The sequence below is a fragment of the Cylas formicarius genome, unplaced genomic scaffold (genome assembly GCF_029955315.1).
Source record: "Cylas formicarius isolate icCylForm1 unplaced genomic scaffold, icCylForm1.1 PGA_scaffold_7__23_contigs__length_41026272, whole genome shotgun sequence".
Classification (NCBI taxonomy): Eukaryota; Metazoa; Arthropoda; class Insecta; order Coleoptera; family Brentidae; genus Cylas; species Cylas formicarius.
This window is the reverse complement of record NW_026844352.1, coordinates 35,526,895-35,554,685: the sequence shown is the minus strand read 5'-3', so window position 1 is coordinate 35,554,685 and position 27,791 is coordinate 35,526,895. Positions and strand designations below refer to the sequence as shown.

Here is a 27,791-nt window from a genome sequence, read left to right as displayed (position 1 = left end):
TATAGCTTGAAGAGTAAAGAATATTATTATACAACACAAACCTTTTTCTTTGTCAACACTACCTTAACTTTCCGGTCAACCATCGACGATGGCCCTTCAGCGGCATCACTTGAAAGAACCGCCGCAATAAACGATGCGAAATTTGGAAAAATTCCGATCACGTTTCCATCGTGAAACGTTCGCTGTTTTACCCGAATTCTCGGAATATCTTGTCGCATGTTTACGACCTTTCCTAGGCGACAAATTAAAATATTTTATTTTACGGCCTACAAACGCAAACCGACAACGATGACACAAAGTCGAATCTCGGTAAATAATACACAACTCTGGCAGGTTCCTTTACATTCAGGTTTGGTTGCTGCTTGGTGAAAGCTAGATAGATATTTGGTTTTCTTTTGATTCGGGAGTCACAGCAACACGGACAATCCATTATACAGACAGCTCACTACATAAAAATATATCAAAAAATCTCTGGCGTTCAATTCGGGGTGCAAGTTATATCTGCAAAATTTTTGCCTAATATACGACTCAAACTAAAAAGGAAAAATAGAGAACAGAGAAAATGGTTGAAGGGAAAGGGATTTTAGATTAAAACAAGTAAGAAAAGCAAGAGTTTATATGTAATATTACAATATATATACGATATAATATTATTGCGAAGATTGGATCAAAATATATAGTTCAAAACATGTGACATATGAATGTATGTATGTATGGTAAAAAACAACGGTTTAGTTAATAAAGTACACGCTTGGACATATTTTTAAACTGATTCACTTTTATTCTTTCTGCAAAAATAATTTAAAATTACGTTGTGTGCGCATTTTACGGAGCACTTACCATTTGTACGTATTGACAGTTGCAATTATCGAAATTAATAGTTCAAACACAGCGTTGTTTGGGACTACGCGTACAAAATTATTGTGTCAATATTACTGCTAGCGATAGTCCTAGACCCGCAAATAACTTTTGTAAATAGGAAATAACGATTTTGGTATATAAATTGAATTATTTTTGGGGATTGGCGGTGAGTTTCACACAAGGTAGCGGATTATCTCATTTGAATTCAGATTTTATGGATATTTATTCTGCATTTCGCGTCAGATTAAGTTATTATTTATTTTATTAATTAGAGCTTAAATATAGAAAAGTAAATATGCAAATTTTAGCCAGGATACCAAAAAAAAAACGGAAAAAGCGGTGCTAATTTAAATTTCTCTCCGTGTCGATTTTTAAAACGCGAACCCCATCAAATCTGAAAATCTAGGAATAAAAATATATATTAACAAAATCCGAAAATGCAAACGCTGCTCGTTCCCGAATAATTTTTTTTTAATCGCGGCCGATTTTACGGGCCCATAGAATAAATTGGATATTACTTAAAAATTAAAATTTTATATTTCCCGACAGATTTATGTTTAAAATTCCGATTGAATTATCGTTCTGTGCCGGTTCGAAAACGTAGCTCTGTCGTTTTTATTATGGAAATTGATAACCGAACAATGGATCAATTTATTAGAACATGGCCGAATTAATTTTTGATATTGACGTGTTATTTATGCGAGACTGCATCGGGTCAGTTAATTTTTTTTAGTTTATTGCACTAGCAAATTTTTATAACACCAGTGCCATGCAATCAGTTAATTAGTGTCATGTAACGACTGCTTTGATTTGCGGCTACATAGGACAATTCTTTTCAATGCGCTAGTTCAACAAACATTTTTTCTATCGGTGCAGGTTAATTGATATTAGTTATGATAATGCACAAAAATAATTAGTCCTAAAACTGTCCCCGATTCAATCTTCCTATACTAGGTCCATTCTTCCGCAGTTTTTCTAAACTCACGAAGAATCATACAATCATAAAATGTCTGACGAAGTTTGAAGAATTCCATCAGAAAATAAAAGCAAAGAAGAGATTTGAACCGCTCAAAGGAGTCTACTGAATTACTTACATCCAGATTAAAAGACAAAAAATCTACTCTATCCAGGTGTACAAATATTACATTTTATCGTAAAAGAGATAAGGATTTGCTACCTTTTTTAGCTCAGGAACTTACAAAACAACTCTTAAAAAAAATGCGCTCCAGACGATTGGAGCCTTTTTATTGACAGATCAAAAAGTAGTTTAAAATGTGTTCTTTTACATTACGGTTACATTACTTCTATGAATGAGGAATATGACGCAATTGCACTAGTTTTGAAAAAAAAACAAAGAACATTACTGTTCAATTTGCTGATTTGATGATAAAATTGCTTGCATTTTGAATTTGAGATTAGCGATTATTGTTAATCCACCAGAGCAACGGTTGGCAGCTGTTTTACAAAAATAAAGAACTTCCTTACAAAAAAGTAGGTTAATCCTGTAAGCACACATTCTTTGGACTAAAATAATGTGGCTTTTCCATTTGAATACTTTGTTTTCTATACACGCTTTGTCAAAGTTAACTTGTTAAAGTATCTATATCGATATCTTGTACAATTTTGGTGCATTTTACAAACTCTTATCTAAACACGTCAAATTCTTTCTGAAGAACTTGAATTTAATTTTTTATAATTATGTTTGTGTAACTATTTTAACTCTTGTAAAAATTTGCCCTTATGTTATAATTGTATAAATTTTTTGTTCTATTCAGCGAGAGGAGATCTACTACAACATATTTATTGAATGTTTGATAAATAAAAGGGACATTATCTCATCTAAAAGAATATAGGTTTAACGAAAGGCTTACTGTTTTGTCACACCCTATTCATATAAATGTAGAATAAATGAATAACCGTTCGGCTCTTAGTATCCCTTGAAGAAGACTCGAATTGGAATGAAACGTAGGCATGGAAGTTTTTAAAATTCAATTCCCTATCTGGATTATTGTTATATAAGTTACGTTAGAGAAAAACAAACCGGAAACACCAAAATGTGAAGAAAACAGACCTCAGATTAAATTTGAACTGAGGTGACTTTTACTTGATGAAAATCCATTTATCAAAATAAATAAAAACTAAAAGTTCAGATTTTCACGAAATTATCTATTGACATGACAATTGTTTAGACAACGCTGTGTCTATCAAATGTTCATTTGATGACACGGTGTTGTCGAAACAATTGATTATATTAATTGTTGACAAGCTGCATCCTATAAGAAACGCAAAAATCTCCAAAATAAGTCCTAGGATAAGTAAGAGTTCCATATCCGTATAAATTCGTCCAATTCATTCCGTGTTTTGGACTTTATAGGTACAACAGTTCCATACGTATCCAACGATTACGACGATTTTTCCAAAATGTTCTACGGAATACGAGTCGTGACGTTTCTTCGGCTGTTCCTAAAAGGAAAACGAGGAAACTAATCGCCGCCTGCTTTCTATTTTTTATCGCGCATCGCAGAAAAGTGCACAAACGTGACTTACGGTCAGCCAGCTGACGCGATCGTAAAGATCGTGCCTCCGCAACGGTCATTATTCGTCGCACGGTATAAGAAACGCGTTTTCCGCAATTCGAAGATAAAAAACGAGCGTCCGATGCGACGAAACCATCGACTAATTGATAAGTACTATTTTGATGAGAAAAAGATATTTGATTGAGTAGACTGTTACTTGACGATAATCCATTACATACGTAATTTAATAAAAACAAACAAACACTTGCAAATTTAACCTAATCAATATGAACCCAACAGTTCCAAAATTATATTCGATAGTTAAATTTCATAAAGAAGATATGCCAATGAGACCAGTAGTATCCTTTATATCAGCACCGTCATACAAAGTATCTAAAAGACTAATTAACATAATTAATTACCACTGTATTGTCAAAAATTCTTATCAATTAATAGAGAATATCAAATCCATAGAATTACCCGAAAAGGCGAAATTAATTTCATTTGATTTCCAAAATTTGTTTCCAAGTAAAGCACCAATAGAGACAATAGATCTCATAGAAGAAATGTTAATCCGCAATAAAATAAATCCTATCATAAGAAATATTAGACACCCTTACAATATGTCTAGACCAAAACTACTTTGAATTCGATAACAGAATATTTAGTTCAAAAGAAGGTCTAATTATGGGAAATCAACACCCTCTTGCCAAACAGTTTTTGTTATGGTATAGATACGTGGATGATGTTATCGCTTCTTTTGTAGAAACAGAAAGGCAATTACATAGTTTTCTGAGTTATATACATTCCTTACATAGCTCCATAAAATTTACCATGGAATTAGAAAATAACAATTCAATTAACTTCCCTGGTTTAAAACTAAAAAGAAAGAAACATATAAATTTCTCCATTTATCATAAAGCCTCACATACAGACACAGGAATTCACAATGGTTCTAATAGGACTGTAATAGGACATTAGGATCTATAATTAAAAATAATAAAACGAAAATCCATAAGTTATGTAAGTCGGGAGTATACAAATTAACATGTTGATCTTGTCCAAAAATATACATAGGTCAGACAGGCAGAAGTTTCAAGAAACGGATTCAAGAGCACAAAAGTTCATTCTTGAATTCTAAAAATGACTCTGATTATAGTAATCATTTAATAGAAACAGGGCATTCCTTCAATAACGATGTTAAAATATTATGTGGTCAAGGCAAAAGCAAAAAACTTATTAGAAACAATAGAAATTAATAAACAGAAATATACAAGTTTGCTACTAAACGATCAAACCGACTTAAATAATTCTCCCCTCTTAAACCCTTAGATAAAGATTCTACCTACTGTATGGATAGTCTGTAATCAACCCTGTGATAGTTAGAGATTCTTTCTGAAGAAGGTACAGTGTACCGAAACAATTGTCAAAGTGTTTGTTTTTATTAAATTACAAAAAATATTTACTTTTTTTACTTTTTACTTTGTGGACAAAATTTAGAAAATAATAATAAAATGAATGAATAATAATATTAATAGTCTTTGTTGAGATATTTTAAATTATTGCATGAGATTTAGAAAGAATTACTTATATTAATTACTTATTATCTTCATCTCAGCTACTCAACGTCAACCGAATGTTAAGATGATAATGAAACAACAAGCTATAATAGTAATAAAAGTCTAAAAATTCATTATTGCTATAATATTAATTTGTTTAGGACAGAGACTTTTGTAATTCCAATAAATGGACTTTCAATTTTTTCCTACATTCTAGAACTGAGCTGAATTCAAAATCTTTATTATAATTATTATAAAGCTTAATGGCACTTAAGCTAAAGCAGCGTTTAAATTTACAAAAATTAGGCTGCACAACCTTAAATACAACAATTGCGAGTAAAAAACTCATTTGTTTGCAAAATAAAATTCAGGAATTTTCTTGCATAACTTGCAGTAGAACCCTCAACATGAAATGCGGCAACGTTTCAAGTTTTATTTAGTTAGTGGTTAGTTTCTCTTTTTTTCTTTATTGTTATAACATAAACTTTATTTACATCGCCGTATATGCCCCCCAATCCATTACGACGACAAGCTCTCATCCGCGCCGCCGTCGTCGTCGTCAAATAAACGAAACTTTGTTATCCGATAAATTAAAACGGCAACGGTATAATAGCAGAACGACAAAAGACTTAACGTAGTTAATATCTTTATGAACAAAGTTTATAATGAAGTAAAACCTCGGAATTATAAATCCGAATGTGTATCTCGCCGTAATACCAACTTCGCGGCAGAGGCGGACTGCGAAATCTATAGATGCCCAGGCTACCCGCGAGTTCGGATTATGTTTTAAATTATAATTGGAGTCATCCTCTAGACCCGAATTTATATAGAGCACGGGTTATCCCTAGATTAATAATAATATCCCCCCCCGAACTAATTATTACGGATTAGCGCCGGTCTTGCCTCCGCGTATATCTCTAACTCCCCGTTTGGCAGTGGCGGCGTAAGCTAGTCTTATTAAGCGGTAGAATTATCGCCGATTTTTCAAATCGATCTGCATAATATCAGTTTAAGTAATAGCTTACAATCAGATGTAACGTCGTCAATGAAAGAGTTGATATCGTCTGCTAAGGGATTTCCGCAGAGCCGTCCCTTAATAGGGAACTTGCTAAAAAATAAAATCCTTTAAAAACAATTAAAATCGTAAGATGCTATTCAAATTAATTTCCCATAAAAATAAAAATTCCAATCACAATTATATTTTGAATAATTTTACCTGCTCGTAAAATGCGCTACCATTTGTTGTGACGTCATACCGTTGTATTTCGATCTAGGCGCACGTATACAGACATTGAAATGACACCTAATCAATAATCATTGATATTTGGTTATTTTCGGAGAAAGTTTTGTTTAATTTTGCTTGATTTGGTGTTTGGTGGTTCCATTAAAGATTCAAAACGGTTGATGCGGGTTTTATAGAAGGTTAATGGGACCATTTACTCAAAGTTGATAGATTTATAAGTGAATCATATATTAAAAATGAGGAAGATTTTTTCCAAGTTGAAGTTCGTAGTGCAAAAGCTAGCAAGTAAATATAAATTGAAATGTGAGTTTATAGGTACAGATTTTTAATTTAACATTTAATTTAATTTAACGGTGGCTTTTATGCAAAAATGATATATAATGTCGTCTGTCACTTTAAGGAGAACAATCGTCCAGCTGTGATCTTTGCAAACTCAAAAGTTTCAACGCACCCCCGTATTCGGGCATCTAATATTCTTTCCACCATATTTGACGTGGTTGGTAGGATTCTAATTAAAGGCAGGTCTTTTTATTCATTTGGATCAAAAGTTGTCAAAGTGAACTATGTTGTTTCGGGTAAAATAAACTATTTATAATATCCTTCCAGTAAGCATTTTTCTAAAGTAAACAATCAAGTAGGCCTAGAAAAAGAAATGCATAAACAAAAGTTGCGCTGTATGTTGTCAGTCAGAAGTTTGATGTCAAGGTGTTTGAAACTTGAAAAAAAAATGTATTTTTCTTCTTCTTCTTCTACTCTTCACGGTTTAGACTTATAGTCTGTTCCGGCTTCATACATCCCTCCAGCGTCGGCGGGGTCGACCTACACTTCTTCTGCCTATTGGCTGGTAGTTTGTTATTATTTTCGGGATTCTGTCATCAGGCATTCTATCTACATGTTGTTTCCAGTTGCGTCTCTATTCTTTTATTTTATCTGTCATTGCAAATATTTGTAATTCGTTTCTGATATCTTCATTTCTAAATCTATCTAGTCGTGTGCAACCTTTCACCCCTCTTAAAAATTTCATTTCGGCCGCTTGTATTCTGCTATATTCTGCTTTTGTTGGTACCCAGCTTTCGCAACCGTATAGGAGTACTGGAGTTGCCATAGTTTTGTAGAATTTTATTCTGGTGTCTTTCCTTGTTTTATTCTTTAATGTTCTTTGGATTGTTCCACATATATATTCAAATTTACGTAGTTTTTGAGAGATATCATTATCTCTGTCATATCCTACTTCGCAACCAAGGTACTGGAACTGAGACACCTGTTCCAATGGTTGATTGTCTAGAACAATCTTTGTTCTTACAGAGTACATACCTTCAAAGGCCATAACTTTCGTCTTTTCCTTCGAAATTGTCATATTGTATTCCTTACACAGTAGGTTCAGTTTATGTATAGAGCTTTGGAGATCATTTTCATTGTTTTGTATCAGTATGAGGTCGTCTGCGAATAGAAGGGAATTCATATAGTCGTTCTGGTCGATCTTAATTCCCTTCTTTGTTTGTCTTTTCCATTCTCTCAAGATATGGTCAATGTAGATATTAAAAAGAGAAGGTGACAGACTGCATCCTTGTTTTAAGCCTTGGTTTGTCTTTATGGGTTTGGATTCGCCACTGTTTAATTTTAGAGTTATTTGGGTGTTTTCGTACAAGGTTTTTATTGTTCGCACCAGATGTATGGGGTATCCTCGGAGGCGCATAATTTTCCACAAAAGATTCCTGTCCACCCTGTCAAATGCCTTTTCAAAATCTATGAAGGCGATGTGTGTTTGAATATTGTATTCGCGGTGTTTTTCTATGATTTGTCTCACAGTAAAGACATTGTCAGTGCAAGATCTTCCTTTCCTAAACCCATTTTGATCTTCTAATAGAATGGCGTCTGAGATTGCTTTTATTCTGTTGTTGATAATTTTAGAGTATATTTTATATATAGAGTTCATGAGACTTATACCTCGGTAGTTGTTGCAATCGTTTCTCTTCCCTTTTTTGAATATTGATATGACTTGGGTGTCTTGCCATTCTTTAGGTATTTGGCACTCTCGCCAGCATTCATTAAACAGGTGCAATAATCTTAGATTTAATATCGGTCCTCCATATTTCAAGAGTTCCATGTTGATGTTCTCTGGACCCGCCGCCTTTCTATTTTTCATCTTTTTCATTACCTCATGAAGTTCTTCGATGTCTATTCTATCGCCCACATAAATATCGTCGTTTTCTGTTTCTTCTGATGTTACTGCATCTGGGTTGTACCATAGAGATTCGTAATGTTTAGTCCATTCTTGTTCGTCAATTATATTTAAGCTTGCCTGATCTTTTGTAGTTTTATTGTCTAATTACCTTATAAGCAAATGCTTGTTGTCCATGCATATCGTTTTCCACGTTGCTGATGAATTTATCCCAAGACTGTTGTTGTATTTGTTTCCTTAATCTGTTGACAGTGTTACGAGCTAGGTTATATTGCCCTTTACTCTCATCTGTTTTTGTTTGTAGATATTTCAAATATGAAACTTTCTTTTTCTTAATGGCTTCTTCGATTTCTTTGTTCCATATTCTTAGCCCATGTTTATTTCTGAACTTCTTCTTCTTTCCTAGACTTTCAAAAGCTGCTCTTTCTATGCATCTCTTTATGTTTTCCCATTCTTTGTCGGAGTTATCGCTTTTAAGTGTTTGTGATAAATAAGGCGTCTTATATAAAGGTCTCTAACACTGTTCTCGTTCAACAGATATACTTTGAATACCAGTTCGTTTGTGGGTTTCTTGCTTGTGTTTTTCCATTTTGCGGGCATATTAATTGTGGATATTAGCAAGTAGTGGTCTGAATGGACATCGCTGCCTCGGTATACCCTAACATCTTCTATCAGTGAGGTAATTTTATCATTTACAATGATATAGTCGATTATCGATTTTTGGCCTCTAGCACTCCAGGTGTATTTATGGATTTCCTTATGTCTGAAAAATGAGTTTGTAATACGTAACTGATTGTAAGAAGCAAACTGTATCAGTTCTTGTCCATTTGTATTTAGACATGGCTCTCCGAAGGGACCCAAAATTCCTGTGATAGGTATATTGCCTACCCTTGCATTTAGGTCTCCTGCTATAATGATAGCGTCGTTCTTATTACATCTGTTCACTAGACTTTGTAAAGTTTCGTAAAAGTATTCAGTATCTTCTTTTTTCCCTTCTTCTGGAGCATAAACACCAATAATAGTCAGATGACCTCTTTCGTATTTTAGTCTCACTGATACGATTCTTTCATTTATAAAAGTATAGCTAGTGATTTTTGTTTTCCATTTATGGTCGATTAATATACCGACTCCACAGCAGGCTCGTTTATTTTGTTCCACTCCACTGTAAATCATTGTGTAATCGTCTAATTCTTTAGTTCCTTTTAATTTCTTTTTTGTTTCAGTTATGACTATTATGTTTGCTTTGCGTTCTTTAAGTACTCTGTTTAGTTCTTGTTCTTTATTTCCTAAGCCTCTCATATTCCAAGTTCCTAATATTAGCTTATCAATTATACCTACTCGTTTACCTTTAACTTGCCGGGGTCGTTCAGCAGATAATCCAGTCCTATCATCCGAGGCATTTGTATGAAGCTTGTGAGTATTTCTGTATTTTTAAGAGAATTTTTATCTGATTTTCAATTGAAAGTAGTTACAGTGCCTAGAATTTGTGTACTATACGGATTAATTAGAGAAAGGTAAGTAAAATTTAAAAACGTTTTTTTTGTTAAAATTTAATTTGGTATGTAGCCGCAGAGCTTATTTACTGCTTACATGTATTATTAAAAAACAACACTATCTAACATTAAAATATTGCTTTCTGTCATTCTCTGTTTTTCCAGTTTATTCTGTTTTAGATACAGTAAAGTCTGTAAAAAAATATATTTCAAAAACTTTTGCCCCATTTAGCCTCCAGGCAAAATTTTTATTTTTTTTAACATAACATTATGGTTTTTTTACATATACCTAAAACACATATACATATTCCACACATATACCTATAACTATTATAGAAACGAAATTTTCTTGTTTTATTGAGAAGGTACTATGAAAATTAAAAAATGTTTGCAAATTAAAGAGAAATGTTTTGAAAAATTCAAAAGTCTGGTTTTGAATAAAATCGGGCTTAAAGTTGTTCATGAGACAAGAAATAGATAGCTTAATAAGAAAAATAAATAAATAAAAACTTATGTTTTTCACTTGCTAACTGAATTATTTTGTTACAGAGTAATCCAGAGCAAGTGAAAACATGAATCTTAAAAGAATAGATGTGTTTAATTTCCGGATTGATAAAAACGGCAATCATAAAGATAAAAATCTGCAAGTATGGCGCGAGACCTTAAATGTGATTAATATGAAAAGCCCCAAGTTTGAAGAGTCTACAAAAATAAAAATTAATGGAATTTGCGATCAGCTATCCAAAAGATGAAAAAAAGTAATCGTACGGAGAGTAGGTTTTTAAAACAAAACACTAATAATTAATAATTAATAATACCGTTCTATTTCCGAAAATGCTAACAACAAACTCGCTGGAAAGACCCGAAGAGTCATTTTCCTCGGGTAGTGAAAGAACTAGAACAAGAAAAATTAAGGAATTAGCAACAAGTTCCGAGCAAAATCAGTTAATTGGATCGACAAAGCTAAGTTTACAAAAAAAAAACGGAAAAAGAGATGAAGTCAAACTGCTTAAAGCGAGTCTCGAAACCTCCCCTAGCCTCAGAAATAATAAGCAATTGGAATATACATAAATCAAAGCCAATCATACCATACACAAATGCAGAAGCACTTAGCTTCGTAATTGAGACTAAGTTATCAAAAAGTGACTAACCATCAGAAGAGACAGAAAAGAAAGAAACTTTGATGTTTATTTTGCAGGTAAAATTATGCTGTTATCCTGATAACATTTTGGCAACAGGGTTGGTTATCTGCAAAAATTAAGTAAAAGGGCTTTTCGACCATACTGATCCCCGAATTATTTTCTCTCATTCAGAAGTTTTCAAAAATACATCTGGGCCTCTTGACTTAATTTTAATCACAAAATGAGCGTGTGACAGTAGCAACTGAAAATGCTTCGGATTCAAATATTTTCTTAACTTCACTTCTTCTTCTTACTCAAAAGTCGATCCGACTAAAAATAATTTATTGGCAGAACCCTGGACCATCGTCAACGAGGTATTGTAGACCATTTTGCTTTTATTTTCAGAAAGAAACTACTGCTTTCACATTACAAGAAGCAGCCTCTGTAAAAAAAATAAATTGATGTACTAAAATCTACAAAGATGAATCGCAACTTTTATCCATCAAACACCAAATGAAAATGACGATGATTGACGGGAGGATCTGTAGTGTTATGACAGAGGCATCTTCTAGCCAAGCCTGCAACATCTGTGAAGCAACACCTAAAATAATGAACGATATACAAAATGTTTAAACTAGACCAATTAACAGCGAGGCCCTCGGTTATGGATTATCCACTCTCCATGCGTGGATACGCTTCAAGGAATATTTTTTACATATGCCTTACAGACAGAAATGAAGAAAAGAAAAATATTCAACTTAAATTTAGAAAAGAAATGGGTTTGATTATCGATAAAGTAAAATCAGGTGGAAGTGGAACAAGTAATGATGGCAATACCAGTAAAAGATTTTTTGCCGATCCATTAGCCACCTCCAAGATATTAGAACTAGACGAAGAATGCATCAGACGTTACTCTTGTATATTACAAGTCATGTCATCAGGTTTTGCGATAAACGAAAGTAAATTTCAGGAATATGCGGAAGCAACTGCTAATTTGTTAGTAAATAAATATCCATTTCACTATATGCCGAGCAGCGTGCATAAAGCCTTAATTCATTTTGCATCAATAATTTCGGCGGCAATACTTCCTATAGGGATGTTATCAGAAAAAGCGCAGGAATCACGTAACAAATATCTTAAGCACTACAGAGAGCATTTTTCCAGAAAAAGGTCCAGAATTGATACCAACCAAGATCTCTTACCCAAGAAATATAAACATATTTTTTTTCTGAAGCTTTGCATCTGCTTAAGGACGATAGTCCATCATTGGCAAAAAGTGAATCATCCGATTCCGAAGAGGAATAGTATCGTTAATAATTATCTATCATTATTTTACTTGCTTAAGAGTGTTTAACTAAATTTCGTGGCCTATTTTCTACTATAAAAAATTAAAATCAAACAAAATAATATTTTGGCGCTACAAACGCAAATCCCCCATCCACAGTTTTTATTGCCACTAAGAAATGAGCTTAAATTATGCGTATTCGAAAAAAGTCTGTAAGGGAGAGAGAATTCGCAAATACTATTTGATTACTGGCTGGGGGGGGGGGTGTCATTTAGTTAATTTTCTATGGTCCTACTCTTTTTCGCAAATTCTTAGGCCACACACATATTTTAAAGCTCATTCCTAAAATATGCATAAATGCAAATAAGAAATAAGCCTTCCAACTTACTTACACCCAATATAATTTCTTGATGGTGTTTCATTTCATACCAAGTAGCGTTTTTCTCTTATACTAGCGCATTTTATAAAATTCTAAAGTCTATTTTAAATAAACAATATTTTTTATCTTTTTGACCAAAATTGTTATTCCGGCGCCCACTGTGTAACATTGTAAATCAAGCGTTTAATTTTTTGACGTGTTTTGTAGTCAAAACTGGGAGAGCCCCCCCGGAACGAGACCCGTTGTCGAAATCCGGGCTTGTTGTGCGTGTCGGTTTGCGCGGAAATAAAAACGTAAAATAAGATATTTTTCCGCGAGGATTAGAGGCGCTAGAATATCGGAAGGAAATTGAAAGCGCCGGGCCGATATATTAACGCGAGAGTGGTTTTAATATTCACGCCGAAACGCCGAGGCGGAGGATAAAATTTCTTTGCTTTTCTGAGTTCTTAAAAGTAATTTTCTTTGTGCCCGTGCCTTTCTTTGTGTTATTAATTTTGTTTCCTGAAACGTGCGGTGTGAAGCGGAAAGGAAGCTGCGATGGGTCGAAAATCGAAAATAAAAAAAACGATAGACGAAGCGCATAATATATCCAATAATGCACCACAGTATAAGTAATAACGGACACTCGGAACGGGTAAACAATGCGAAAAGTTGATAACTTCTATTGAAAAAGAAAATTACTGCTCAAGAACATCTATGTTAAATAATTACATTTTTTTCGTAAATTGGAACCAGACTGTCTTAAATTATAGATTAGATCACATTCTAACAGTACACAATACTTCGAAATCTTCGATTTCGTACTTGTCCAAGACTTCATATCTGTCCCCTCTTAGCTCATTATCAACAAAAATTTCTGTCAGCCTATTAACCATCTGGTATATTAGATTTTGTACTTTTGCTAGTACTGCTACTGTATGCAAACTTGCAATTTTATATTTTGCCAAACGTATTTCAAATACGCTTTTTTCGAAATACGAAAAAAAGAAAGAAATTTACTGACAATTAACAAGTTATTAACACTTATTTTTTAATAGTAGGTAATGGTAGGACTTCCTCTTGCCCTAATAACATCTCTTACACGATTAAGCATAGATCTAATGAAATTCGCTATTGTTTTTTGTAGAATGTTAAACCATTCTTCCTCTACTGCAACAATAAGCTCTGGGATTGAGGTTGGAGTAAGAATTCCAGCTCGAATTCTTCGTTTTAGCGCATCCCATAAATGTTCGATCGGATTGAGGTCGGGACTACATGCTGGCCACCCCATAACTCGAGAACCTATTTCTGTATTATAAAAATAATAATAATAATAACATTGCTTCGCCAAATATATATACTATTACACTACAAAATATTAGATGACACCACTTTTAAAGCAAACAAAGGCCCTAATAAAACGCAGACATCCAGTAAAGCCAGACACTGTTCAAGCCTCAATTTAATGTAAATCAAATTACCCTAGGAACAAGAAAAAAAAGATTCAAATGAACAATATTAAATATGTTACGCAGATACATTGATCATTATATACAAAAAGGACGGGATAAGAGTAAACAGCAGAGTTGTTTTTTGAGTTGATTTTTATGGTGTGCAGCCTAACATCGCCATGTATAAAAACGAATGTAGTCGACATAAGGAACCACATGATCTGCTAAAATCTCCTCGATGTACCTAGCACCCGTTGAACGTCCGCTGCCTTGACCGTGGTCACCGTTACGGATGAAACAGGGTGCACTCCGGATCATACAGGAATCACCCCCACCACCCCAATGCAGCATTCTGCAAATCGCACTCATGGTATTCGGTTTACTTTTCTCCGTCGGTCGCTACCACAGAGCCATATTCTGGTCCTATCTTAAAACAGAATAGACCCCCATGTCCAATTCAGATGGTCTCGTGCAAATCATAGGCGGGATCAGGTTATTTTCATACAGTCTTTTCGATTGCAAAGATTGTATTTAAACCTTTGACAAATTTGACAAATCTAGTTATAACTACCACATAAGCACAAGTATACAGTCACTTAATTTGTACAAAAATGTCTTACAAGTTAGAGACTCGCACCGTAATATTCTTTAAAATATCTGCAATTTTTCTTCCTTTTAATTTCACTTTAATTATTATAATAAAGTATCCAATTATTCAGTACAAAATTGCTCTAATTTTTTGTGCTACATACGATACACATTTAAAGGTCTACCTGCTGAAAATTGGAAATGAGTATCCAAAACTTGGAGATTTCTTTCAGAGGAGTACTTGATGCCACTTGTGGATTGTAGGAAATATTTTGGAAACACAATTAATTACAATTTGAAACAAAAAAGGGTTATACAAAAGCTGAAAGGCTCAACATTCACTGGTTGCTGGTCAAGGAGACAGATACTTCTACCAACCTTAAAATTTTAACCCTGTATTTTCGTACTATCTATAAAATTAGACACAAAATTCCAGGCTTTTATTTAAAACAAATGTGAAACCCTGTATGCAAAAAGAATCTGACTTTGAGCCTTACAACTCTTGTATTAGAACATATTTTTGTAAATTGGAAAGAAATATGCTAAAAAGGACTGTAAAATTAATTTTATTTTTGAATATATTTCTTAATCAACCTGTGATAATTTATTGAGGCATTATTCACTTCAATTGGCAGATTTTATACCCTCTATCCGACTGCATATCTACAAAACTATCTGGTGAGAGATTTCGTTATAGGAAAACTCAATTTACCCGCTACGATTTTGGAAGGATTTTCTATTCTATCAAGGCTTACTTTGGTGCCATCTATAGTTCATCTTTAACAACAAAAACCTGTAAAAAACATCGAAACAACTTACCAGACAAAAGTTGTTTGGATGCACTTAAAAAATATTATATTGTTATTTATATAGCATTAGCCGCTTGCTTATTTTAAATAGAATATACATTTCTTAATACCCTTGAACTTTGTAAACATATTTCACATATGAATAAGTTTTACCAGTTCTGACATATTTTGAATTTAACGTCAAAAGAAACGTTTGCAGGCGTAAGTAGACAGTGACTCTAGATTGCATGATGCAGTCGCTATAACAAAAACTAACTGATCTGAATGTCTCTTTATTTATTTAAAAAAGAAACAACTTATTGAAAATAAGTTTCTAAAGAGCCTACTAAAAAGGTCTGAATTATTTTTGTCTTAAATATTCCTTTCTTAGTTAACAATAAAGAATTAATTAAATTATATACAATATTAACGTTGCAGCTTAAATGAACAAAAAAAAATTAAACCAAATCAATAGAGAAAAACAACTGCATAATTTGAAATACTCCTGCTAATATTTAGTCGGGTCTCCCTCATTATCGATAACTGCTTGTAGTCTTCTGGGTATTGATTCAACTAATTTTGTAGTATACTCCGGGGAAATTGTGTTCCATATTTAATAACATTTGGGCAGTTATAAAGCAACCAACTGCGGGCCTGAAATGACGTACGCTTTGGATCATTGTCATGATAGAACCGATAATTGTTACCCATATTTAATTTTTGAGCACTAGCCACCAGATGCTGCGTTCCAAATTCCCTTCAATGAAATTCATATTACCTATTCCTGCAGACGACATACAGCCCCATAATATCACTCCACTTACACCGTGCTTTACCGTAGCTTTTACACTTTTCAGTTTTAATTCTTCCTTAGGCTTTCTCCATACTGATATTTTTCCATAAGATGCAAATGAGTTTATTTGGGTCTCATCGGCAAATATTACTGGATTCCAGAAGTTCAAATCTTTACCGATATGCTCTCTAGCGAATGCCAATCTCCCGTGTCTATTCTGCTAATGAAAGGCTTATTTTTGGCAGTTCGACAATGTAAATTATTTTTACACAGGATTCGTCGAATTGTTTCGGGGTTACACCTTTTACCAAACTGTCTTTCCACTTCGACACACATCTTTGGAGCACTTTTTTTGGATAATTCGATACCTCTCTTACAATCCCCCTTTCTTCACGTTCATTGAAGATCTTATTTGGAGCTCACTTAACTTATTCTCGGCCCTATTTTCGTTACAGTAACGCTCAATGATATGGTGAACAGTTGATGGACATTTATTTACCATTTTGGCTATGTCTTTCTGGCTGTATCCATTTCTGTTGTGAGTAATAATTAAATTTTTCACAGAAATTGTAGCCCGGCGACTCATTTAAAAAAAAATCATTTTGCTCAACGATAACGTGTTTTAAAATATCAAACTAAACAAAAATCAATTGCAGTAATAAATAAACGTAAATTTCTAACTGATAAGTTTTTACCCCGGATATTCTTTTTGCATCATTTAAGCTGTGACGTTAATATCGCATATAATTTAATTAATTCTTTATTGTTAACTAAGGAAGGCATATTTAAGACAAAAAGAAATTTACTTAATTAATTTCAATAAGTTTTTTTTTATTTTAATAATTAAAGACACATTCCGACCAGTTAGTTTTTGTTACAGCGACAGCATCATTTAAGCTGTGAGTCATTGTATGTATCCATCTAATGTATAATAGAATAGAATAGAATAAAATTGAATAGATAAACCTTTATTTTAAACTTGGCGAAGGGCAACATAGTTATTCGTTTAACCAAGCATTCATAAGTTACAAAACAAAACTCGATGAATATAAATGAGTTACAAATATTCCGTTAATAACAATGCCACGTTGCCACGTACAATTAGTAACGAGATTTAGTTACAAGTTACAAAATACGAATCACACCAAATCATAAAGCAAATACATAATAATAATAATGGTCCCAAAATTGATCCCTGGCGACACTCATACTCTGAAGTCGGACATTAAGTGAATCCAAACAACTTTCGTCTCTAATTACGTTTCATTTTAAATTCGGTCAACTCATTCACCCATTCAAATTTCTTTTTTATTTTTGTAGATACGTACTTCTGAAAACAGTTCACCCTGTAGACGGTATAAAAACTAAAAATCCCAGCTCATTACGCGGACATACAGGCCCGTAGTAAAACAACAACAAAAATTTGCGACCTCCTGTCCTCGTCGAACGGGCGAAAATCAGAATGGCGATAAAAACCGTTTCATTTAAACCGTACCAAAACGAAATTGTAATTTTTCACGATGTCAGCGCCGGATTCCATTTTAATGAACACGAACTGGCAGTGGACGAATCGAAAAAGGTAATATATTCCGAGCCGCATCTCGCCAAAATTAAAACGCGGAATCATATAGAAATTAATTTCGGTAAATTGCGTTATTTGTTGAAAACATCCCCCCATTTGCATATGGTCAATGGAGATCCGCTCAGCTGCTGAATTGACTAATTTCGCGACCGAATGCGTGGACAGACGCGCGAACTGACGCGTTCGTTACAGTGGCGTGGCGGTTTCGGTTTTTGTTTATTTGTTGTAAAAAACAATTAGAGAATACGTGCAAGTATCCCCCGGCAGCAAAAAAAAATTGAATGTTGCTATGTATGGTAGGCACACATATTAAAGTAGTTATAAATTAGAAGAGGCAACTACTCCGGTTTTAAGGAATGTGTTGTTAAAGATGAGGAACAAACGAAGACAATTATGTAAAACTTCAAAAGTTATCAAACTTTTTCATTCTTTAAAATTTTGTATAGAAATAACCAAATACCTAGGAAGCAGTATTTTCGACAAAAAGACATCAAAAAATTTCATTAAAAATTTCTGCTCCAATTTGCAAAATAAGAATGTAACACCTATTGCAATGTATGTCGTCCTGCCAAGGAAAAAGTAAAGTTGCTATCTGCAACTGAGGGAAGAAACCTGGATCGCGGTTTATGTTATTAGAGTATTTGATGATTTCGATAGACTCTCGAATTCTTCTTGGATGCAAGAAAGTGGTAGGTGCAAGTATTTTAGTCTCATTGAACAAAATCCGAGTTCCTGTTTCAAGATGATGTTCAGAAACTGCTGATGCGGAGATGAGCTCCGATTTTCAGTTTCAGACGACATTCTGAAGAAGGCAGCAGTACCGGATGCAGGAGAAATAAGTCCAGAAGAAGTGTACCTACAATTTAATATAGTATTTACGAAAGTTCTGCATTCCTCCTGCGTCGGTTGAATCGAACTTGCTTATGTTTCGTTGGCTTCTTCAGAGCTTAGCTGAAACAGGTTCGTATTCTGCTCTGTACCTGCTTAAATGTTGTTTGAGTGGTGTGGAGTGGGTCTCTGATGACTGAGTGCCATATTGGTGAAATGTAAAGATCTAAGTTGTGGTTAAGATGTTGATCTCAGGTTTCGTAAATCCAGTTTTGCTTTACTTTGTAAAGAAATATACCTAATCAGTAACTTGAATGAGTCAAAAAGTTTGTCCCCCCTTGTGAGTAAAATTCCTCATCTCTACGGACTCCCTAAGTTTTACAAACCAGGATTACCACTCGCCCTATTGTGAGTACCATTGGTTCTTCAACATATTCTCTAGCAAAATACCTAGATTCAATATTAATTTAGTTTCGTAGTTAATTCATTTTAGTTCATTAAACAATTAAAAAGCATTACATTAAATCCACAGAATATTCTGGTTAGTTTCGACCTAGAATAACTCTTTACTAAAGCTAAAGCTACACCTAATCCTAAAACTCTCAACATTATTTCAGATATATTAAAATCCGAGAATCTGGAACCAAAGCTTCTTAATCTTATCTTAATTGAAAAATCTTTGGAACATTTTTTTGTTATAACGGTCAAATTTTTGAACAAACTTTGGGAACAGCCATGGGTTCTCCATTTTATTATCAGTCATCACGAATATGTTTTTGGAAGCCTTTGAGAACAAAGCCCTAGACACCTTCCATCTAAAACCAGAATTATAAAAACGCTACGATGATGATACTTTTGTTATTTGGCCTCATGGTCAAGAAACCTTAGTAGATTTTCTTAGACATTTAAACTCTATACACCCTAACATAGGTTTCACCATTGAAATAGAAACTAATAACAACCTTCCAGTTTCAGTCATGAAACTTTTCAGTTAAGCTCTGAAGAAGTCAACAGGTTGATTGGCGAAACGTCAGCTAGTTTTTGTGTGCGGAAGTTTCTTTGAAAAATCACCTTGGTATATTATATTCTTTCATTCTATATAACATTTAGGAATTTACTTAAGGCTAGAGTTTGAAGAAAATGTAAATATTTGGAAAGGAAAGCGCCGCTCGTTTCTTTAATCGATCATTCTCGGCATCCATTATTCCGGTTGGGGGAGGAAATCATCATTTTCGCATTGCCGAGTCATCCCCATCTGCCTAGTAGCAGCAGATTTGCATTCCGCTGCACAGACTTCAATTCAGGTTACTAAAACCTTACAGCAGCTTTTTTTTCATGCACACAAACTCCTTGAATCCATTACACGAAAACCGCTTCCTCGAGCGTAACAGGTAAATTTTACCCCAAAATTATCGTTTTTATCACCGCAACTTTGTCAAGACAAGCGTTTTACGAGGTCCCGTGCAAGTGCATTAGAGCTCCCAGATATAGTTACGAGCTACCGGATGAAAGTTTAATGAAGAGGGGTTTTAGCAAATCGCACCAACGTCGTCTACACCAATGACGGGGTTGTGTGTTTTACGTATCCCATGTAATTTTGCCGCGACATGTACTTTAAAAGTGTACTTTTTTTTCCAACAGCCCGCCGATGAGCACCAACATCGATTTTCGCAATTCAGCCACTGACAGTGGTCTTTACTTCGAAATATTATTAACGCACAAAGTTTTTAATAGTATATTATGCAACAAGTGCGGTAAATGGCATTTGACTCACGAGTTTATTTGACACGAGCGGAGCGCAGAGGAGCTAATGTTTAAAAAACGAGTGACTTAAAAAGTTTACCGAACGTGTTGCGTGGGAAATATCTCGTAAAACATTCGATTGCTCCCAAACCCCTGTGGTAAAATCCCGGAAATGTCCGAAGTGGCTGGGATCCGTGGGAAAACGAAAGTGACGCTTCCAGCAAGCTTAATCGGTGTGTAATTAGGTATTTTACAGGCGGGAGTAGAAAAAAAGTTTTACATTTAGCATTCGTAAAGTCCTATTATGGTAAATTATTAAAATTACTTTCATACTGTACAGGTTATTCCAAAAAATCCTATATTATAGCATTTTTGGATTCCACGGCCACAGAAGTGTCTATTTGAATAACATTTAGGGTACCTAAACCTAAAGGTTTTTTAAATAATTCGAATTTTGTCAAAATGTAACCTAATTTTAATTTCTCAATTTCCTCAATCTTTAGTAAAGTGTAATCCTAGACCACATTTTATAACTCGATTATAAAAGGGTGGTCAAAATTTTATTTTAATATAATAACAACTTTAAGTGAGCATAACTTGATTGAACTTGCCAGGGAATGTAATTTTAAATTAGCTATCGAATGGTTTAAAGGTGTATATCATGCTAACTCTTCGCATTTTCATAGAATACAAGAAATTATGGTTTTATCTAAATAAATGACAGAAGTAAATGAATAAATGAAATGAAATGGTAGTCACTTTCGTCTACGTCTATTTTATGACGCATTGATCACTTCTTTTGAAACTTTATTACCACATGACATTAGTGCGAGTTGCAAATTGCGCCATTTTTAAAGATCAACGGGTGCAACAATTAGGTAGATAATATTAACGCGGAATATAAGTAAAGAAAGTAAGAAAACTAATTTAATTTTTAAATCCGTGACTTCGAATCCACCGGTTTTGAAAATTGGCATATAAAAATTGCTCGCCAAGATAATGAGGAGGTGCACCATTAAGCTGAAGCTATTGGGTTGTTCGGAAAGTCATTTCGTTTTTTTTGGGGAACATGAAAGACAGTTTTCGTATAATGAATAAATATTTTATTAAATTATATATTGGCCATTCTGGTCCAACACCTTTTGCCATCTTTCTGGCAGTAACATAATTCCCCTCTCATAAAAGTTTTCGTCCTTGCTGGCAAAAAACTGGTTCAGGTGGTTTTTGACATCTTCATTTGAGGTAAAGGTTTTGCCATCCAAAAAATTTTGCAGGGACCGGAACAAATAGTAATCGGAAGGCGCCAGATCTGGAGAATATGGTGGGTGTTGCAGTACGTCCCATTCAAGCTGTAAAAGTTTTTGGCGAGTGACCAAACTTGTGTGAGGTCTCGCATTATCCTGGTGGAACACTACACCCTTCCTGTTGATTAATTCGGGCCTCTTCTCTTTAAGTGAATCATTCAATTTGTCCAGTTGATGACAATAGACTTCTGAATTAATCGTTGTATTGTCCGGCAAAAGCTCAAAAAAAAACGATTCCTTTGACATCCCACCAAACGGAGAGCATCACCTTTTTTTGGTGAATGTTGGCTTTTGACACGCTTTGAGCCGGTTCATCTTTTCTGCTCCATGACCGCTTGCGTTTAACATTGTTGTATACAACCCATTTTTCGTCCCCAGTAATAATCCGCTTCAAAAGTGGATCATTTTCTTGACGTTTGAGGAGCGAATCACACACGTCAACGCGACGACACAAATTTCGCTCCGTAAGGACATGGGGCACCCACACATCGAGCTTCGAGGTTAAGCCCATGCCTTTCAAATAGCCATAAACAGTCGAATTCGACAAATTTAATCTTTCACCGATCTCTCGTGTGGTTATTCGCCGATATGCATCAACTAATGCCTTTATCGCATCTTTGTCGGCTTCGACCGGCCTTCCAGACCGTGGTGCATCTTCGACATCAAAATTGCCGGATCGAAATTTTGCAAACCAGTTCTGGACCTGGCGTACTGTTAACACGCCTTCTCCATACACATCCGTCAATTTTTTTCTCACTTGGACAGCATTTATACCTTTTCTGAAGTAAAAAAGTAAAATATGACGAAAATGCTGCTTATTGCTCTCCATATTTAAAAGGGCATCAACCAAAAACTACTGCGTAGAATTAATAGAACTTTTTCACACACAAGCCTTGCAATATCAGCTCTCAAGACATATAATGGTTATGCAGCTTAAGTGTGAAGTTGGTTTCGAAAAAACGTAATTAAGTCCTCTGACGGGAAAAAACGAAATGACTTTCCGATACATTAATGCTCTAATGTTTAAACGGACTTCTTCTATCAATCCAGGCAATTTTCATTACAAAAAATAATACCCCTATAGCGACATGAGACAAAACTAACAGCTTTAAGCTTGAAGAAATTATCTGACATTTGCAAATTCACGTATGCAATAAAACGCAATTTGATGGGTAAACTAAAAAATACGCTGTTCCATTTAAATTAATAAATTTATAACTACTTAAAGTTGTTTTTAGAGTAATAATATGGCAAGTTGATCATCACACTTAATCTATTGTTACAATCTGCTGTAAGTTTTGCTGACATTTATTAAAATTAATTAATTAACTTAATTTCAAGAATACTTAAAATTATGTTACATTTTGACAAAACACAATACGCTGATTTTAATCAGGGAATCCAAAAATGCTATATTATATAGAATTCAAAAAATATCAGTTTTAAACTTTTAACACTTTTGAGACAACCTAGATAGCTGAAATCAATTTTAACAGGTTACCAAAGCAGGACCTTAAACATCACCAAAGTAAACTTTTGGTCGGAATTAATGAAATTGTTGAGACAGAAATAGAAAATGTTGTGTATGGCACTGTTTTGATATCTCAAAATCTCTAACGCTACGATTGTGATTAGCGCAATAACAAATCTGAACTCTAGTGACGTCAAGAGATCTTAAAATATCAAAGCTTCCCCGAGACCGTTGGATACAGAAGTTACGCTTTTCTCCTATTTGAGCTGGAAGTTATTTTTTCTTTTTTTATTTCATCTTGTTTGCTACAGTTATTTTTAACATAAAGCCGGTGTTTGTGTTTTCGTAATCCAGAAAAACTTGATTGAAAATATAAATTAAAAAAATGTATATTAAATTCAGTGTATCCACGCCGTAAGTTTTTTATTTTTGGCATAAATGATTTTTGAATGACTACAGTTCAAAATATAACAAACATGTGGGTATATCGAGCTAGCTGAAAATGCAGCTGGGCCCTCTCAGATCTGTTTCACATTACAGAAACATGTTTTAATTTGTTGGCTGCGTGCGAGTGAATATATTACGAAAATTGACATAAATAAATAGTGTAAATGAATCTGATATGGTAAACTCTAAAGAATCGCGTGGACATTTAATAAGAATTCAATTTTGAATGTTAACAAGACTACGCGGGCAAAACCTTTCATCCCAAGTAAGAGTTTTACCTCGAACCACGATACAAACCAAACCGCAACTGCAAAATGAGCCTCGCGCAAGTGTCAGAAAAAGCAAATTAGTTTTTTAATAAATAAACGACAGACTTTATTTAGTGTTGCCGAGGTGCTGGCAGTAAAATACTCGACGTTAATAACGCCATTATTTTGGCGACTAGACAGTTTAATTACTTTTTTGGATCGTTTTTTTTTTTCGCGTCCTTTGTTTGCCACCACTTACCCATTGAGTTGACAAACCCGTATTTCTTTTCGCCCGATCTCGATGAAGCACTTCGGTTGACGACGACAAACATTGTTTAAGTATTTAGTTGTTATATAGTATTATTCGTAGTTATAGTTAGACCATAGCTACGATGTGACTTACCCTAGGTCGTAGGGGATTCGCTGCTGGCTTACCTGTAACAGATAGAAAACAGTTCAATTAAAGAAACGAATTGAAGAGTACCACGTCAGTTTCGTTTCCCACGAATCCGAGCCACTTCGGACATTTCCGGGATTTAACGCTCGGGTTTGGGAGCGGTCGGATTCTTTTGGACATATTTCCCACGCTTTGAATTTTGACGTTTGTCAATTCTGAGGGTCAAGTCAGTAAAGCATTCGTGTCGTTTTGCGAAAATGTACCCAGAAACTAACGGTCGTAGAAAAAGTATAGTATGCAACACGTTCGGTAAACTTTTTTACTCACTCGTATATTTAAAACTTGCTCCGCTGCGCTCCGCTCGTGTCAAATAAACTCGTGAGTCAAATGCTGTTTACCGTACTTGTTGCATAATATACTATTTATATACACTACGTTCTTTTTGTAAATGTAAAAAAGTTCTAAAATGTGTTTGAAATCCCAGATAGCACGACATGACACATGTTCAATGTACAACTTCTGGATACCCAATCTTAATTCGAGGATTCTAAGAACACATCAGACCTATCTGTTGCGTTGCAGTGGTTTTCAATTAAGCGCCCTATATTTTATTAATAATTGATTTTAAGAATAGTCATTGTGGGATGCTACCGCCTAGAATTATTCAACGTCACTAACCACAAACTAAATTTCATATTACTTTGGTCAAATCTTACCATCACAACCAAACAATTTTGTAGTAAATAGTTAAAAAAAATTAAGATTTGAATATTTCTTAAAAGAAACGTTTTTGGGTTTCAAAATTTTGATTTCTGTCCCAAGAGAAATGAGTTCCTTCATTCCAAAAATAACCCATACTTGAATTCCATGTCTGCATTCCAAAATGACCTCCAAAAGTTGTGAAATTAGTTGAGTTCAATGGATAATCACAAGATAGAGCAAGTGCGAATCCCGGGTATCCACTGGACAGCCAATTTGCTCAGAACGGACGGTTCGTTAGATTTCCAATGGCTTAAAATGTGCTATTTGGGATGACAGAGGCCATTAAACAAAGTGGACAACTTAAAGGTTATATTGTAAAGTTCAAATAAATTCATTTCAAATTTCGGAATTTCGGTTACTTACGGAAAAAATATAATAATAATTGTTGTTGGAATTTTTAAATTCTTATTTCTCTGCGCTAACCACGAAGTTAGACAACCTCTTTATCGTGCACTTGTTCTATTGTTGGTAAACTACCAATAGTGGTTATTCTTTACTTCCTCTCTTCCATGACTTACAATGACGGTAAGGCGGCAGTTTTTCAGTTCTCCCATAACCCTGTATAAAAAACAACGGTTTCTTTTTTCAATTTCCTTTTCTTCTTCTCTATACTTACTGTCTTTATTCCTTTTTGGATGAGCGACACTTGCGCCCATTATACTTTTTTGGGGTTTAATTCACAGTGATAGGGCGGAAGGTGAAGTACCGTTATATTTCGTTTTGAAGCGATTTCGTCCATAACAAACTTCGTATAAATCGGTTTATTCACATTTACAACCTACAGTAGCTTCCTTTTCAGTATATTTTTGTGAAATTATCATATTATTGATTTAAACAAAGTTATGTTAACATATTAGATATTTCTGTTTTCCCTTAAACTGTCTAACTGCTCAGATCTCTCCCAATTATTCTTCTGGGTCTTTTTATTTTCATTTAATACAGTTTCTCGTCACCAAAACTCATCATTCAGAATTGCATTGTTGAAATGTATGAATAGTATGACTGGAGTTGCACAGTCAACAATCGTATCAGTTTCAGTTCTTCCTGTATTTCTCTGTGGTGACCTGATACGATAGTTGACATACATTTAAACATTGCATTGCAACATTTCAACAATACAACCCCGAATGATGAGTTTTGGTGGTGAAAAGTTTTGAACATATTGGGGCAGTTTGGCTATTCCGTTCATCAGCAGGAAATTCAGAAAAGATAGCCAAGAACGAATAGTGCCACCAATTATAATTCTAATTTTAAACACTCGGGCACAAGTATGACCGTCTACTTGCCATTCTTGAGACGCATAACAATCATCATAGGTACAATTCTACTCCTCTAGAATACGGCTAAAACCAATAAGTTTTACAGTTCAAACAAAAATCATTCGCTATATTAAGCGGAGTTCATTATTTCGTTTAGTTTTAATATATTTCTTTCAATTTAAATGACAAATTTAATTTCCATGATGAATCTTGAATCCTTTTGATTTCAGGCATTTTAATTTGATGTCCTTAGATTTGATGTCTAGTTTTTATTGGCTAATATTTTAAATTTATATTGTATTTTGGCATTGTGACATATGAAATTTTAATTCGAATTTGAATTTGAAAATAATAACGTCTAGGAGCGGATTTAAATTTAAAATGAGCATAAAAAATATACAATTGAATTAAATTTAATAACAAAAGCAAATTTAAGTTCCTGTTTAGTAAAACTAACAAATTAGCAATTACTTACAATAACATAAATTAAAATATAAAAATTTTGGTATCTAAATTGACTTTATCAATGACCGGGCATATGAAGTCAAATCCCAAAAGAAGTTTTATATTCTCTGAGCTTCGCAGAGTTCTTCAACTGTTGAAACTGAGTGGTTAATTAATTTTTTTTCAAATATATTTTTTTAATTAATAATATGCATTTCATTGGTGATGGCTAACATATGAGTGTTTTCAAAAAGTAAATTAAATGTGTGTTGGAGAATGATTAATTTTTGTAATGTGCCCAAAAAACTTGAAAGTGTCAGTAATCGTCTTTGAATCTAATCTTTTAAGTGGTCGTCATAAAAGTTTTAACAATTAACAGTTTGCCAATATTTTTTGTTTTGAGAACGGCGAGGCGCCGCGCAAAATTCCTAACATCTTTGTATTTTAATTTTACTGAACAGATTGCGCCAATACAAAATGAAGTAACGTCTAATTACTGGATCAAGATTGCGCCAATCGGTAGTGGCAAACCGACGCGAAAAATGTCAAAAAAAAAAGAACGAATTTGGTAAAAATCGGTGACAAAACAACATGTTATTGCCGGTATTTACAAAGCTATTTCATAAAAACCGGTCCCGTTCGATCGACAACCGCAACGTGCATTTGTCGCCGGAATTTTTATTTGACAAATTTGAGCTTTATGGACGCGATCATGCGCTGCAAATGGCGCAAGTCTATGTTGATTAATAACGTTTTTTTCTGCTACGCAACGATATACTCAGTCAGATTTGGCGATCCAAACGAGCACCGATTTCCGAACGGCACTTAAATTAAGAAAGTTGCATTATAATAATAAAAATAAGAGCAGGAACACGTCGATCTATAAACGGCTAGAACTAATGGCTACCACCTGTCACAGCGATTTACCTAGATTCCTATACAAAATTCACTTTACCGGCTAATAAATTATCCAATTCGGGCCACTATCTCTTTAAATATTTATTCGTTTTTAGGTCGCCTTATCGACAATTTCAAAATCTAATTTTCCAAACTGCAATATTCAAAGTG

At 34.1% G+C, this 27,791-nt stretch overlaps 2 protein-coding genes across 4 annotated transcripts in view; both read right to left on the bottom strand.

Moving 5' to 3' along the window:
• Positions 1 to 27,791, bottom strand: part of LOC132705212 (uncharacterized) — a 196,191-nt gene that overhangs the window by 110,903 nt on the left and 57,497 nt on the right. For all 3 annotated transcript variants that reach the window (XM_060675676.1, XM_060675674.1, XM_060675677.1), the window contains one exon: positions 24,265 to 24,296. The gene's annotated coding sequence lies outside the window, so the exon portion shown is untranslated. The remainder of the gene's footprint in view (positions 1 to 24,264; positions 24,297 to 27,791) is intronic.
• The window catches only part of LOC132705136 (uncharacterized), a 74,034-nt gene that overhangs the window by 41,322 nt on the left and 4,921 nt on the right, over positions 1 to 27,791 (bottom strand). The window lies entirely within an intron of this gene.